Below are 18,240 nucleotides of genomic sequence, written 5' to 3' on the forward strand. Positions count from 1 at the left end.
CTCGGCCCCATCTAGTAATATGGCTAGGGCAGAGTTAAGACTCTTCCTTAGCCATACCTATTCATGCCAGCAATTGGAGGCAATGATTGGCTTAGAGTGTCTGCTGTTTCTTCATTAGCCCAAGGAGTACAGACACCATGCGTTGCTGGGGACTCCTGTTTAGTGTTAAATCATTTTAAAAAGAATTTAACACTAAATTTAAGGAGGGCTACAGTACCTAGAATGTCCCTTAACTTCTAGCTGCACAATACAAAACATGTCAAATAACCTTCTTTCAAGGTAGATAAGCCAGACAGAATGAGACAAACTCATAAAGTATTAATAATTATTATGTTACCGTTGTGTCATCGTAAATAAAAATAACCTACTGGTGCATGCCCAGTTACCTGATGTAAGATTCTCTCCTCCCTCGACTCAATTATGAGTTGACTGGATTGGCTGTTTTTTATTTTATTTTTATGGATACCCATTTCAAAGAGCAAACAATAAGGATTTCAAAGACATCAACTCACAAAGATGTTTTGTATGGGTAAAACCTTAAAGCTACCTGAGTATCAAAAGATTTGCAATTCTACAATAGAAAAAAATGCTCAACATAAACATCTTTATGTACACAAATATCTAGGAGCAGAGGTGGGCGACAGGGCAATTTTTTGTAGTGCCATGGAGATTAGGTATCTTCTGGAATTACAGCAGGTGGTAATTGAGATGGGGATTCTTTTTATACTACAGTACTGTACCGTAATGAAGATGTTTTTTTCCTTAGTAACATGCCAGGGAGCGGAATATTCCGACAAGTAAATGGAGAGCCTGTGGCTCTCTCTATGAACATTGGTAACTGTTAGAGCCCAGACCATAAGTTTGTCCTTCCGTCCTTTACTAACTAATCCTTTCCAATGATCAGGCAATTGAGAATGTAGTGGAGCTCCAATACCACAACTAGGTATCTCCACTATTCTCTCCTTGAAGCTGAAAGCAGCACTGTAATAATCCAAGACCCTTTCCCCCACCAACAACTAGGCGACATAGTTCTGGGAGTCAACTGATTTTATTTTGGCCACACACAGCTTTTATGCACTGACCTCTAGCATGGGGCCTCTACATTAAAAATACAAGGGTCTTTCTCCCAGGAGCCTCTGTTTCTGAGAGATAATTGCGTGAGAAAACTATAACTCAATTATCTCTCAGTTACAGGACAACATACAATATTTCTAAAACACCCCAAAAATATTTATTAATAACATAGGAACCCCACGAAAGTCATATCACCAAATAGCTTGGGTCCGAGCAACCCCACTTTGTCGAAATAGCGCTCAGATCCCTTTGGTGTTTTAGGAATGTCATTTGAACAAAGTTTTGACCGTTCGACAACGAGGTGAGGCCCCAAAACAGTTCCATAGAAAACAAGACAATGACCGGCCATCTTTCGGGGTTTCTCGCACAAATACGGATGAATGCACACCCTGGCTGTTATGGAGCGAATGTTCCCCATGTTCGGTAGTTCATGCCTCCCGAACGTGTTCTCATAACTGTTTGGGAAGATGGATGGGCAGCAGTACAAGTTTCCCGGGTGTTCGCGAGGTCGCGTATCCAAGGTATAGTTCCATGCCGTCTACGACCATGTACCGCTGCATGCTTTCGGCAGACAAAATGGCCGCCAATTCTTGGAGCATATGTGTTCTGTTATACGAAGGGCGGCCATACAGGGAAAACACTTGCACTAATGATCAATTTGTAAACAACCAAAGTTAAAAACAATTGGATATGGGTGGATTGGCGCTAGTTAAAATGTGAAAATGCAGCATCCCTAGTGTCTATAATCACTCACATGACACTACATAAAGTGCAAATATATGTACAAAGTACAGGATGCACAACATATATCAAGGAGGACCTTACAACATTTCTCTGGTTATCTGTAAAATATTAAACTATACATAGGATAATACTGTATAATATAGATAACATAGTACACAGAGGTAATGCGCCACTCACTCTTCCCTTAGCCACGTATAGCAGGCTCTGGCTGTGATGGCTTGTCAGCAAGAAAAGCTGCTGGAATGAATAGTGTTTTCTGGAGTTCTGTGCTTCCCCAAATATTTAGGAGACTTTTCCAAAATGATGAATTGACTTCAATAAGGTGCAAAGAACAGGATATAGCAGCAATAAAATAATAAAAGTCCAAAGTAAAAGCACAACGCGTTTCAACCATGTAGGTCTTCTTCGGGTGCATAGTTTCTCATTCACCTTGTCTGTTTTTATAGTGGTCTTTCAATTGGGATATCAAATTTGGTGCTGTTTTTGCGATATTTATTCACTTCCGGTTTCCGATCCAGGTAGGTAACATTTGAATTTGCGTCTGATGTCATCGTCCGAGCGTGACATTGCACGCACATCACTTCCTTCTTTCGGGTTCAATACCATTCATAAAGGTATCAGAAGTATTAGCAGCCCTTTTCCTTTTGGGACACAATACTTGTTATATGCAATGGTGCCCTTACTTAGAGATCGTTGCTACTCTTATATACATACTTAAAAGCTAAACAAAAAATCTTTATTATATTTGCAATTAAAACATAATAATAATACTTAACTTTAAAAACAATCTTTTAAAACATGAGCTCAGAGATAGATATAACATTTGGTTTTGTATGCACTAAAAGTCTGTAAAAAGAGAAAAATATGTAGGTATTGGATAGGGAGGATATACAAAGTAAAAAAAAGACCTCAAAAACATATATAAGTATAAAACCAAACCCCTACAAAGTATCCAAATAAAATGCATATAAGAATGCTAAAATAAATGGATGAAATAAATGAAACTGCCTAAAAGTAAATCAAAGCTGCCATTTCGAAGTCCACGTTGAATCCATTTGGAGACAAGGTGTCTAAATCAAATATTTACCTCAGCTCACATTTGCTCAGCATGGACTCCAAATCTCCACCTCTCCGTACGCATTGAACACCGAAGAACTGCAAGGTGGTAGGATCACTATTATGGCATCTTAAGAAATGCAAAGACACATTATGGTTCAAAAAACCTCTCTTGTTGTCTATATGCTCACGTATCCTCGTTTTCAGACACCTTGAGGTCTTGCCCACATATTGAAGGCCACAAGGACACGTGAGCACATACACAACATTTTTGGAATGGCAAGTAATCAATGAACCTATCTAGAATTTCTCTTGTCCTGAGAATGTTTTAAAACTTGAAATTTTCTTAGTTTTAGATTTGGCATTTTTACAAGACATACAATTTCCACAACAGTGGAAGCCTTTTATCTGTTGTCTATATGTACTGATAAAGTCTGTGTTTTTAACGTCAATAAAACTTGAAGTCAAAAATTTTTTTAGGCCCCCTTGAAGATTATCCTGGGTTTATCTTCCAAGAATGGGGGCAAATCTAGAGCCTGCTATACGTGGCTCTGGGAAGAGTGAGTGACCCATTACCTCTGTGTACAATATTATCTGTATTATACAGATTTACGCTATGTATAGTTTTATAATTTACAGATAACCAGAGAAATATTGTAAGGTCCTCTTTGATAATGATAAATTTATGGTTAACAGCCATGGGTGGTCCGTGATTAGGAGGTGCGAACAAAGGGACCACACAGAGTTGGTTCGGTAAACGAGCAGGGGGTTGAAGGACAGCCGAACCACCAAGTATAAAAGTGTATTAGGGAGTCCATTCCGCTACAGAAAATGAAAGCATTAGGCAACTGACCACAGATTTTATTTAACTACCATCTGCCAAACATAAGAGGAAGGAGTTCACAGGAAGCCCCTCATTGTTTCATTACATCTTTCACCCCAACGTGCACAGTATGGGAAATTAGCTTTCCATAGTACTGCTAAACAACTATCCAGACAGCTATGTGTGGGGAATCAGGCCCCTGATGGGTATCATCTCTATTGGAGTCAGAATTTGAATTGAGCATTATAAAGGTCAGTTTTCCTGTTACTGGAGGTTAAAATACACATACTACACCGAAGATAGAGGTATCTTTATCACCTAGTTTGGAAATAAACTGTAAATAGAACTTCTGACAATTCAAATGCAGTTAGAAGAGTTTAAATTCCTTTTATATCTTTTACATAGGACAACCATATAAATAAACAAACAATACATATAAATTAACTACATTTTAATTTGCAAAAAGTGCAATACTCAAAGAATACAAACAAATAACAATATATTTGATGAAAAGATTAACATCTCAAATAAATTATATATACTAAATATTAACAATAATATATATAGTTTTGATTACAGGCATCACATGGTAAAAGATAGAATTATGTCCGCAGTGGATGCCTCTTGTGTGAAGTTTGGTTTTATTCATCTGCTTTTCTATTCAAACAGCTAATTCTTGTTTTTTGGCAAACAAACTAAAAGATATAAAATATATATAGTATTAGTTTAAAAATATGTACATTATAAGTGTATCTTTCAGACTTAGAAAAAAATATATATATATATATTTTTTGTCGTGCATAGAAGTGTAACAACATTCGCGAGGTACCCCAACAGCATTCCTCACGTTCATAGTCGACAATAGTAACATTGGAGTGATCAAGGTTGCATGCACATTTTCTGTTTTTGGGTGGTTGCAAGTGAGAGATACAGGCTAGATATGTCGTGCCTAAATAAGCGATTAGTTGCCAGGTACTATGCTATGTCACGAGTATTGCGTGATCGGGTGGAACAGTGAATGGTGGTATAGCTTGTAGGCAGGGCTATGTGAAGAATGTGTTTGAACATTACAGCGTGAGATTAAAGCTACTCAGTTTCAGGTTAAAGTATTAATACAAAGGAGGAGTAGGGATGCAAAATGAAAGATAAGCAATTCTAAGGTGCAGATACAAGGTGGGGAACCATAGAATCTTACCCAGATCTAATCCATACAGACAATCGAGATCATTTAGACCACGGGACTATGGCCCCTTTCCCAATAAAAATAGTTCTAATTTTAATAGATCAAAAAGGAATTTTACTTCTTATCAGGAACCCCATACCCCAAAAACAGGATCTTCACGTCCTCTAATGGCCAAAAAGACTACCATGTCTCAGCCAGAAGGGCAGACTTCCAATCAGGACATTTTTTTAGACAAGGTGCCAAACCGAAACACACACTTCCTACCTACCCGCAATCGACTGCACAATGTAAGATCCCCAAACAAAAAAAGACCCTACATAGAAACAGAAGATTACCCCCCTCTATCCAGGAAATAAGTCCTGTGAATAAGGGTGAAGGTATCTTTAACATCTCTAATATTGATCTTACTCCACATCAATTATCCCTTTTACAGAAGGGTTTAAAATTCGCCCCAGCTACCAATCCACAACCTTTCTCTCTTTTTTTGGATAACCAAATATTTTTAAAAAAGTTGACCAGAAAAAGATTCTTTGAAAAAAGACAAAAAGAACAAATTGATACATCTCCATCTAACAATAGAGATACCCCTGAAAATGACGAACCATCTCAATTACCAATAGTACACTCTAAATTGAAAAATAAGTCTAATTTCTATCCTCATATGGAAAAAAACAAGTATTTGGAATTATTCAATGAACTTGTTCAACATGACTTAGAGAAAATTACACATAATAAATATACCCCAAACCTTTCTAAAAAAGAAAAAGAAGCAATAAAACAATTGACAGACAATTCTGATCTAATTATAAAAGAAGCTGACAAGGGAGGAGGGATAGTTATAATGAGCAGACAATTCTATATGACAGAGGCCAACAGACTCCTAGGAGATTCTAGTACATATAAAATCTTACCCAAAGATCCTACACCAATATTTTTACAAGATCTTAGAAATCTTTTACTAGTCGGGATGGAAAAAGAAATAATCACAAAAGAAGAATTTGATTATTTGTTGAACATAGAGTGCAAAATTGCAATATTTTATTTCCTCACGAAAATTCATAAGGACCAGAGTAACCCTCCGGGACGCCCTATTATTAGTGGGATTGATTCCTTATCTTCCAGATTATCCGAGTATGTTGATTTCTTTCTTCAACCATATGTGCTTATGACTCCATCATATATTAAAGATACCAGACATATATTACACGATCTTCAAAAAATAGAGTGGAAATCCTCTTACATTATGGCCACTGTGGACGTTTCTTCTTTATACACCAGTATCCCCCATTGCAAGGGGTTAAAAGCCATAAAGGAGATTTTGGTTTCAAAACAGTTATTAAATATACATCAGATAGATTTTCTGATTAACTGTATTAATTTTGTATTAACTAAGAACTATTTCTGGTTCAACTCCACTTTCTTTTTACAGCTATGTGGCGTCGCCATGGGGACAAGATTCGCCCCTAGTTTTGCCAACCTGTACGTGTCCCATTGGGAGTCTAACACCATCACGATAGACGGAGCGACTGGGGGCGGTCTGGTCCTATGGCGACGCTACATAGACAACGTCCTGATCATATGGGAAGGCCATACAGAGGGACTGGTATCCTTTATAAATAACATCAATAACAATGAGTACAACCTACACTTCACATCAGTTATAGATACTACATCTATTAACTTTCTAGATCTTACCCTTTATGTGGAAGGAAAACAACTAAAAAGCAAGACCTTTTTCAAGAGCACAGATTGCAACACAGCTATTAATAAGTCTAGTTCACATCATGGCCCATGGCTCACAAATGTACCCAAAGGCCAAATGATGCGTCTAAGACGTAATTGCACAGACTTATCTACTTTTGAAGAACAAAATCAGATTATTAAAAAAAGATATTATGAAAAAGGATATGATCTGGAGAAAATGAATCAGGATGAGGAAAAAGTAAAATGTTTGGAAAGACAATCTCTATTAGAAAATCGAGATAATCCACAAAAAACAAAAAGAAAAATTATATCAACAATAAATTTGAATATGCCTTCATCACTAGATTCAATTCCAAGGCTAAAAGAATGGAAAAAATCCTGAGAAAACATTGGCACATATTGAAGAAAGACGACATATTAGGAAAAGTGATCCCCGACAGACCCACAGTAATATATAAAAAAGCAGAAAATCTAAAAAAACAGTTAGCACCCAGTCTATTAAACACAAAAAAAGCTAATACCCATTTATTTGATCTAAAAGGCTTTTATAGTTGCGGAAAATGTTCTACTTGTAAGTTCCAAAAAAGAACTACACATGACTTTACAGGTACTTATACTCAAAAAAAGTATGAGATCAAGAAGTTTATTCAGTGTTCTACTATGTTTGCCATCTACCTCTTACAATGTGGTTGTGGTGCACAATACATAGGACGAACAACAAGAAAATTACACACCAGATTAGCTGAACATTTTTACAATATCCGCACTAATAAAACGGAACACAGTGTCCCAAAACACTGTAACACATGTCCGGCCTTTTCATGGGAGAATTTTATAGCAATTGGGATAGATAAAGCTGAAAAAAACTGGAGAGGAGGAAATAGATCCACGTTATTAAATAAGAAAGAGGCACAATGGATTTATAATTTAGGCACCCTCAAAAAAGGCCTTAATATGGATATAGATCTTACAGGTTTAATCTGATTCCTCAGGACCATTTTCTCCTTTCCCCTTGTGGGTTTTTCTTCTGTTTTTCTTCTTTGCTGGCCCTGGTTCACAATATATCTTCTTTCTTTTGTATATCACTTGTATATAATTTTTATGCACAATTCTGTTTAGCATAACTGATATATTTTTGTTTTTTGCGATGTCTAATTCTTGTTTTTTAAGTTTTCAGAAATCCTTTTGGGAGTACTAATCATTGTCCTGTTTTACTGGAGTATTATGAATTATGAATGTTGAATTTTATACTGTTTTGTTTTGTTTTATTAGAGAATTATTAATTCAGTATGCCATACTATTTGTGTTTTACAACAACATCAAAATATGTATTCATGTTACACAGCTGGAAAAAGTGTCCCAGTATTATTTGGGTATATACATATATTAGATTTCTGTCTGAATTCCAGAATTATCAATTCAGTATTTTATACTGTTTTATAATAAGATCAAAATATATATTCATGTTACACAGCTGGAAAAAGTGTCCCAGTATTATTTGGGTATACACATATATTAAATTTGCTCATCATTATCTCTATTTATTTTTATTATCATATAATTTTATTCTTATCCCTCCTTTTTACATCTTTATTATTTATTTTTTACATTTTTCTCATTCCATATGTATAATTATACTTAGAAGTATGTACCCTTTCATTCTGGGACACTTTAATATTACTATGTAGTGGCTTTTTTCACGAGGGGTTCCCATTTTCGCCAATGCGTTCCAGCATGAAACGCATAGAAGTTTTTTTCTATCGCTAAACCGGAACCGGAAACGACGCCGGACATACTCAGTGCGTTCCAGGTTGAGACGCACAGGAAGAAGAACACACACAGGTGCATCACATCACGGCATTTTCGGCGGCAGATTTAAATGGCGACCCCAGAACGTAACGATCACAATCCCTGAGGAAGTCGACTAGACGAAACGCGTTGGATTACATCACTTGGGGACTTACTTTGATGCTGTTGATACCACCTGAGTGTGGTTTTTATGCTGTTTTACTTGGATCCTTTTGTAAGTGCATTTGTATATTAAATTAATTCTATATAATTTCTGTCTGCACTATCATTTGGTCTCTTTTATCCCAAGTCTATAGAAGAGTCTGTTTACTTCATATACTGAAGATCCTGCCTGACTGAGGATGATGGGCCTGTTTTACATTATAATCTTGTGAGTTACCACAATCATCTTGCGTGTTATAACATTTTGGTTCTGTAATACACTATATGCGATTTATTTATTTTATATAGATATCGCTTACTTCATCATTACAAGGTTGTATATATTTTTATATCTGCACCTTAGAATTGCTTATCTTTCATTTTGCATCCCTACTCCTCCTTTGTATTCATACTATTGTATTGGTGTTTGTAGAGGGCACACTGTTTAGTAGGTTTGCTATTTGCTGTTGTGTTGTTTAGTGGTTGGGTACTTTTTTGCCTTATCAGGTTAAAGTATTGCTGAGAAAAACGAAAGTGTTAGTCTGGTGATCAAACATGAATTACAATAGCATGCTTCAACAATATGAGGAAATAAACTAAGTTATACTAAAACATAGGAGCTATCATAGTGTGTCATGTAGTTAGCATTGTTCAAAGACTATATACAGAGAGTATACGAACAAGATTACACTAGTAAGCTCCTGCTAGGCTGTTTGGCTAAGGGGTGATACATCTCCTTTGTCTGCCTAAATTATATACTTTACAAAGAGTGGGTGAGTGCCTATAATGACAATGACCCCTGGGGGAATCTATGTGGAGACAAAACCCCCTGGATGCCCGCCTATTGTCCCATTAGCCTATGCCCTCTGGGTATGCATTACAGTCCAGGAAGCTGGCGGCTCGCCGAATGGTCCACGTGCCCAAACTGTGGGAGGGTGCACGAGCCTGGTAAGTGTGAGAGGCGGCTCAGAGGTGCGTGTGATGGTCTTCTCAGCAAGTGTGGTGTTGGCGTCCAGTGCGGGTAGGTCCCTGGCATTCCATGGCAAATGTGGACAAAGCGTCGGGCCCTGACTTGCTTCTGCAGGCGGTATCGATGTTGCGTTGCTTAGCTGCTTTCCGTTTAGGGGCTTCCTTGTGGGTACTGCTGCGTTGCGTTGGAGGTGTGCTTCGTTGAGTGGGCTGAGGCTGGATAGTTGCCATCGGGACCGTCACTGGTGCTTCCAGGCGGTGGTGAAGTTTAGACCAAAAGTCTGCAAACAATTTGTCCAACCTGTCTAGGATACAGGGCTGCTGGACTCGAGGTGTGGTTTCACACGTGGGGGCCGCCATCTTGTGGAGAGCAAAGTGGCTGTAACCTGTGGAGTACTGCTTGGAGGCTGTCACCAAGGCATGTGAGATGATTGCCAGGATATCCCTCACTGGTGGAGGGGAGGCGGGGGGGGAGAGAGAGTGGAGTAGACTCTGTGTCAGGCGTCAGGCGATGGGCAGAGGGATCGTCCGCTTCCCTCCAGCTGAGTGAGTAGGCCTGTGGTAGGCCGCAAGCTTGCACCTCACTTCCTCCAAATTCCGCCAGAGTCACAACCGGAACATCAAACGAGGGGTCCACTCGGTTACGGAGTAGCTTTGCTGCTATCAGTTAGTAACTGTGGACTGTTAGTCATCGATTAAGGGTACCTTGAATATTTTCCCCTCGGAGCTCTCAGGATGTGCGACTGAGCAGCACGGCGGTCAGGCTCTGCCCCCCATAAATAAATATATTTATACATGAAACCAAAGATGGTTAGGGCTGCATTCATCTGAACATGGATATATTATAGGGTGCTGCTGGGGCCAATATAAACAACATACAAAATACACAATCCAGCGCACTTGCTCATTCACTAAACAGTGATTTCAAATCACACAGATGGTAATAGTTTTATTTAAAAGCACCTGACCTAGGCAAAAAAAAATAATGGGGTAAAAGTTTAGTTACATTATATTATCTTATATTGCATAAGCCTGTCACAACATCAATGTACCCCATTCTTGGCAGGTTTAGCATCCTAATGCCTGCTCATATGAGATTAATCCACTTACTTGGGAAATTCTTCCTTACTGGGACTCTCTGCAGGTCAAGGCTGTGAGATTTGAAATCACTGTTTAGTGAATGAGCGAGTGCGCTGGATTGTGTATTTTGTATGTTGTGTATATATATATATATATAAACAGAAGAAAATTAAAAACGCAAAACATTTGATTTTGCCCCCATTTTTTATGAGCTAAACTCAAAGATCTTTGACTTTTTCTATGTACACAAAAGGCCTATTTCTCTCAAATATTGTTCACAAATCTGTCTAAATCTGTGTTAGTGAGCACTTCCTTTGCCGAGATAATCCATCCACCTCACAGGTGTTGCATATCAAGATGCTGATGAGACAGCATGATCATTGCAATGGTGTGCCGTAGGCTGGACACAATAAAAGGCCACTCTACCCATAACACACTGAACACGGAAAGGTTAATAAATGCACCCACAACACTACTGATCACACTAAACACCACTCACACACCAATACACCTCACCTTACCTAAAATGAAGACGACAACCATACCCCAACTAGGACCAACGGGAAGACACAACCGACAAGACAGAATAGGAACACATCCTACCGGGGTTGACGCAGCTCCAAATATACATGGGAGAGACGTAAGGCCCAAAACATAGGCAAATGCATGAAATCAGCCCAGTGAAAAGGTGACAAACTGCATAACACCTACAGAAGTGGAAAGAGGTCACACGGGAATCCACATGCAGAGGCCTCAGGCTAAAACAATCAGAGAGATACATAAGCCTCCCACGGGAACCTCACGAGAACGCATGTCACACAAACGTAATGCTCATGATCTTGCTATGTCGGTGACCTGCATGTCCCACCTGATATACCCTACTGTTATGTGTTTCTATTGTCAAAATCTTCAATAAAAACAGATTTACAAAAAAATAAATAAAAGGCCACTCTAAAATGTGCACTTTTATCACACAGAACAATGCCACAGATGTCGCAAGTTTTGAGAGAGCTTGCAATTGGCAGGCTGACTGCAGGAATGTCCACCAGAGCTATTGCCTGTGAATTGAATGTTCATTTCTCTACCATAAGTCGTCTCCAAAGGCTTTTCAGAGAATTTGGCAGTACATCCAACCGGCCTCAGAACCGCAGACCACTTGTAACCACACCAGCCCAGGACCTCCACATCCAGCATCTTTACATCCAAGATCGCCTGAGACCAGCCACCCGGACAGCTGCAGCAACAATCGGTTTGCATAACCAAAGAATTTCTGCACAAACTGTCAGAAACCATCTCAGGGAAGTTCATCTGCAAGCTCGTCATCCTCATTGGGGGATTCGACCTGACTGCAGTTCGTCGTTGTAACTGACTTGAGTGGGCAAATGCTCACATTGATTTTGTCTGGCACTTTGGAGTGGTGTTCTCTTCATGGATGAATCCCGGTTTTCACTGTACAAGGCAGATGGCAGACAGCGTGAATGGCGTTGTGTGGGTGAGAGGTTTGCTGATATTGATAAGGGAATCTTTTAGGCAAACCAATAAGTTTGAATGACTATCTGTTCCTGACCAAATTAGAGATGTTTGAATTGCGTATACGCAGAAGTAAATTCACACTGACACACGGAGTTCAGGTTAAAAGAACTTCGAGAAAATTTATTGGCATCTGTTAAAAAGCGGGCTCGCAGACCCTTTTAAAGGCAAAATTACATCATTGAAAGTAATCAAGATATCAGCAAATAAACATTGTCAATTGGCTTAGGTGTAAAGTGGTTAGTTAAATGCCCTCCCTGTTGGGTGTTACATCTTTATGTCATAGCTGACGTCATGACGAGCTCCTACAGGTTTCAGCACCATCTTGCTGGCACGAGGGAGCTCTCTCGATGGGAGGGGGATTTTGGCAGTTGTCCATAATGAGCAACTGGTACATTAGTCGTTCAAGGTTAGCATCCCCAAGGCCTTTTTTAGCAATTATACATTCTATTAAGACTATCTGCTACAGTGTTTCATTTAACAGGATTCTAGCATTTCCTGCTGACATGCCATTTCTACGAACAAAGCAATCTTGTAAGATTTAAACTATGAGGCCTAAGGAATGAATATATGAGTATTAGTATTAAAGGGGCCCAGTAAAGGTATATTTTATAAGGGGCCTAATAATTCTACAACAGTCCCCCCTATAGAGTGTTAATTACTAAAAAGGATAAACTTTATTTGTTAATATCAGAAGATTTGTTAGCCCAAAGACACATAAAACCCCCATGTCCGCTAATTTGGTGTTAATGCAAAGTGCAAGTCTATCCCTAATCTGACCCTAATAGGCTGCAGCTCATCCGTCAGTACGGCTCTCGAACACTTCACTCCATGGGTATCCCGCGGTGGCTTGCCCACCACTTCTCCACACGGTAGACTAACCCATACAGACAGAAGCAGTCCCTTAGCTGTCCCTTCCTAGAATTTCTGCACTTCGTCGTCATAAGGAAGAGTTTGTAGCGGAATGCAGGGCGATGTGAGATCTTGATCACCAATTTCCAGATGAGTAAAGGTTGGTGTTGTTTGGTCTACAGTCTTCTGTAGGAATTTTCTGAGGCATGGGAGGACACAACAAACGAGAAGAGCGAGAATAAAAAGAAAAATTAGTAGAGCCATACCAATATGTACTAAAGCTTTTTGCCAACCAGTCATCCAACCAAACCATTTTTCCCAGGGATCTGTCACCCCAGAATTTCTTTTCAACTCTTCTGAGAGCTTATTTAATTTTTCTATGGCCTGGGTGACCTTACCATTAGGGCCTGTGTTTTCTGGAATGTAAGTGCAACAAGTCATGGTGTCGGGTAGTATTTTACATACACCCCCCTTCTCGGCTAAAATCATGTCTAAGGCCAGTCTGTTCTGGAAGGTCATCTGGGATGTGGCTTGTAGTTGTTCGGCTAAACCCTGGAGGGCATCCCTGGTATAGTTAACAAAGCGCTGTTGGTTGTAATAGATATAATTTATCCAATTAAGGTTCTTATTGGCAGTGACTATAGTGAACAGTGATTCAAAACCCACTGCGGGGGCGGGGCCTGACCGCCGGTCGGATCAGACACGTTGTGTCTGAGCTCCGGCCTCTGAGCTGGAATACCGGAGCCAACTGCGGGAAACCGACCTGACACCGTGCTCACCGCACCACCAAGACGGTTGCGATCCAGGGGATACCCAACAGGACCGACAAAGGCGCCACAGTAACCCGGCCGAGGCCTGAGGCCTACGAGCTTGAGCCGAGAGAGACGGCCGCTCTCCCGGTTCTCTGGCCGGCGGTCGGCTGCTCCCCCCCCCCCTCTGGACCGGGGGGGTCATCCCGGTATCCATGGGCAGCGGCCACCGCAAACCGTACCGCCTTCGCTCCGGCCTCCTTCACACCGAGGTCCGTACATAGGATCCAAGATGGCCGTCCAGCACCCATCCTGTGCACAACACGCAGCGGCTGCCACAAAAAGCCCTAGCCCAACGGTGGACCAGCACATCGGAGGACCGGCACCAGCAAAGAGGCTCAGGCAGCGCGCTCCAGGCCTCCTCTGGCCCCACTCCATAACCTTCACCTCCCCCTCAGCCATGCTGCTGTACATACCTGCAACAAGGGAGACAACACAACTGGACTGTGGCAGTTAAACAGCGGCGGCCTCTCACTAAGGGGCACTGGCTGAACAGCCCACCGGGACACGCACTAACCAGGCAAGAATTGCGACACCCACAACTCCCAGGGACTGTATTAGGACCTCACTCACAGGGGATCGTCTGAATGTAGACACATGAACGGAGCCTGCTAGGCATACACCGCGCTACAAATGGACTCCCTCACCATACCCCATAACATGGGACCTGCATTTATATGCTAGATAGGTGTACAGCGTTAGTCTTTAACCTGCTGTTATTTTATTCTACTTTAATTCCTATAGAGCCTTTGCCATTGTTATTTTTTTTTTGTTTGTTTTTCTATGTGATAACCTAGCATTGCATTAAGCCAATTGCCAACATAACTTGAGGCAGCAATCCAAGCCTGCTTATATATGGCGTAACACTGATGGTTTACTCATTACTGAATTGAGTATAACGGAATCCTCTTTAGCATGAAATGCAATGTTATGTACTCTGCAGCCTCTGTTTGCTTCTTTAAAGTGAGAATTTATACTGAGCTCCATATGTTGTGTATTAAGCGACGAGTAACATACTGGCGCTCACCTCCCTAGCAAGTACTCCTAGGGAACAATTTCCCTATATCCCTGACACCACAGCACAGATGACCATAACTTGTAGCGCAGATCGAATGTTGTAGTATGGCACCTTGCCCTATCTAAGCGTGTACCTCTATTGTCCTGATAACAGGGAGAAGGTGCCTGAAAAGCAATAATCAAGGCAGATGCAAACGGGTGCAGCTTTATTTAAAGCATACCGAACGTGAGGCCACGCTAGACTGACTGCTCACCCAAGCAATGTTTATACTATACGCCTGCGTGAATAAGCTCTAACCTCTAGACCTAATCTTACGTTATTTTATTTTACGTTGCCCTATCTATTATTGTGGCTTTATCAGAATTACGCATCATTCTATAACATATTCAAAAATGTGCATTGTTCAATCTTTCCCTACTGTCTCTATTGTTGTTGAAATAAGCGTGTGGATTGCCGTTGGGGTACCACATGCACGTCTGTTCCAGCTATATGCACTACAAAAATAAAGAATTAAAAAAAAAAAAAAACCCACTGCAACTTCATCTCTAGCTTTAAATTCATTAGGTACCCCCCTAGGTACCCCAATGGCATCTATGTAAACATGTGGGTCAAAACTGCCTTTTACTGGGGTTTCTCGTTTGGCTCTGGCTGGTATATGTGGTGGGCCGGGTGTGTCAGTATGATTATCGGAAATAATGTGTATGGGCATAATGACTTTAGCTAGGGCACACTCACCGCACCATTCAATCTCTAGTCTAGATCTTATCAGTAGATCCCCACATAACCAGTAAATATCCCCCAGTGACCTGGTATGATGCTGTAGCAGGTGTTTAGGGACAGTTCTGTAGGTGGCACAATAACCTTTTGAAAAGTTACCCACAAATTTACCAGTTTCGTCATAGTTGGTATAGCAAGTATTTGTAAATTGTAACTCCGTCAGGGGGTTTGACATTTCCAACTAAGAGAGGGTATTCTGCTGTCCATGCTTTGCAGAGGGACTGGTTGGAACCATAATTAAAGGCAAAAAGGTTTCTATTTCTAAAGGGATAGTTAAAGGGACGGTGCCAAGATGGGGACGGGCACCTCCACATACATAACAGGCGGTTTTATTGTGCTTATTGGCATTATATCTCATCCATTCTAACCACAAATTTATATCATTAAAGCCTGTTTCAGCAGCCATAGTATCTTCAAAAGTAGGGTTAGCAATGGCCATCATGTCCCTAAAGGACTGGATATGTGGTTTTAGCGGATTTGGGACCATATGTTCAGCCCCTTGCCACTCTGGAGAGTGACACATGTCTTTGAGGTAGAAATGGCGTAGTTTATTATAGGAGCCTCTTCTCCAATACAGTCCCATCACATATTGATCAGCATCCTCTGGGCCAGGATGTTCAATATTTAACATTAATTTCATAGGTGTACCTCCTCCAGGCTTTCTTAAAGTAATTCTTTGAAGGAGGGATCGACCATGGTCATCTACTTTTGATAAAGCACTCTTAGGTTTGTAACCCCAGGCAGGACCGGCATTCCATCCTGCCGCCCCCCAATGGTTACAGTTGTGCCCCCACTGTTTGTCAACTACACAAACATAGGGGTCTTTTGCTTGTGGTATATCTTTATAAATGGCTTGAATCTGTGATTTAGGGAATGGGCAGTCTACAATATCACAGTAATCAAAGGTAAAGGTGGCTACACGGGTACATGATGAATTATACCAGAAGGTGTACCCACTAGCATCTTTGGTAATGGCCACCTGCTGGGCTTTAAGAAGGCCAATCAAGGGGATTAGGTACCAGAAGTACATGGTTGTGCGGAATTAGCTTCCTCTGGAGCGGATGTCTTTTTGCAATGGGAGGCGTGAATCCAATGTGGCCTACCAGCCAGCTTGACAGAGGTAGCGGTGATCAGGAGAACCTGGAATGGTCCCTCAAATCTTGGTTCCAGAGTGTGTTTTCGCACAAATTTCTTGACTAGGACCCAATCACCAGGTAGCAGACTGTGGTTGCCTGTGTCAGAATCAGGATCTGGAATTGAAGAGAAAACTTGGGCATGGATTTTGTTTAAGGCACTTGCAAGTTCAGTCACATAATCTACTAAAACATCAGTCTGACGCTGCAGTTGTTGGGGAAAATAGCAACCTAGTCTGGGTGCAGTACCAAATAGAATCTCATAAGGGGACAATGAGGGCTTTCCCCTGGGTGTATGTCTGACACTGAACAGGGCTATTGACAGGCTTTCTGGCCAGGGCATTTTTGTTTCTTGTGACATTTTGAACATTCTAGTTTTCAAGGTACCATTCATACGCTCCACCTTACCACTACTCTGTGGGTGGTAAGGGGTGTGGAAAGCAAGAGTCACTCCTAGAGCAGTCCAAATTTCTTTGGTAACTGATGCTGTGAAGGCCGGACCTTGGTCACTTTCAATGACTTCCGGCAATCCAAATCTACACACAATTTCTGTAAGTAGACGTCGTGCTGTTGTTTTGGCGGTAATGTTAAACACTGGGTAGGCTTCTGGCCAGCCTGAGAACATGTCCACTATTACTAGTGCATATTCATAGTTGCCGCTCTTTGGCATCTGGATATGATCTATCTGGATTCTTTGGAATGGATACATGGGCTTGGCCAGGTGCTTCAAGGGGACTTTAGCTGTTTTCCCAGGATTACATTTAGCACAGATGACACACGCTTTGCAGTAATTATTGATTAGCGTGGTAATTCCAGGAGCTTCATAGTACTTCTGTACAAGGGCATTCATCAGATCTTTTGATAAGTGCGCAGGGCCATGTGCCCATTGAACAACTGCTGGGTACAAACTTTTAGGAAGGCAGAATCTGAGGTTGTTGTAATACACTCCATATTTTAGAACAGCCCCTTTCTGTTTCCATTTTTGTATTTCCTCGGGGGCTACTGTAGCTTGTTGTTCTCGTAAGATCCTTAGGTCAGTTGGAAGAGTCTGCAAAGTGAATATTGGAGTTTCTTCATTTATAGGAGTTTCTTTATTTCCGGACACTCTTCTTTCCACTTCCTGTGGTCCTCTTGCAGCTTGCTTTGCAGCTTGATCAGCTAGATGGTTGCCCTTTGCTTCATCCGAGTCCAACTTCCCATGTGCTTTTATCTTTAAAACAGCCACTTCTTATGGAAGTAGGAGGGCATCCATCAGCTCCTTGATTGCAAAACTGTGCTTGACTGGTGTACCGGCAGTAGTAAGAAATCCTCTTGTTTTCCAAATCAGTCCGAAGTCATGAGCCACGCCCAGTGCATATCTTGAATCTGTGTAGATATTGGCACGCTTTCCTTCAGAAATCTTGCATGCTGAAGTTAGAGCTTATAATTCAGCTTCTTGTGCAGACTTTGTTGATGGTAGTGATGATGACTCAATAATTTCATCTGTTGTGGTGACGGCATGTCCTGTATGATATTTTCCTTCTTCATCAGCATATCTG

The sequence above is a fragment of the Pelobates fuscus genome, chromosome 1 (genome assembly GCF_036172605.1).
Source record: "Pelobates fuscus isolate aPelFus1 chromosome 1, aPelFus1.pri, whole genome shotgun sequence".
In the NCBI taxonomy this organism is placed as follows: domain Eukaryota; kingdom Metazoa; phylum Chordata; class Amphibia; order Anura; family Pelobatidae; genus Pelobates; species Pelobates fuscus.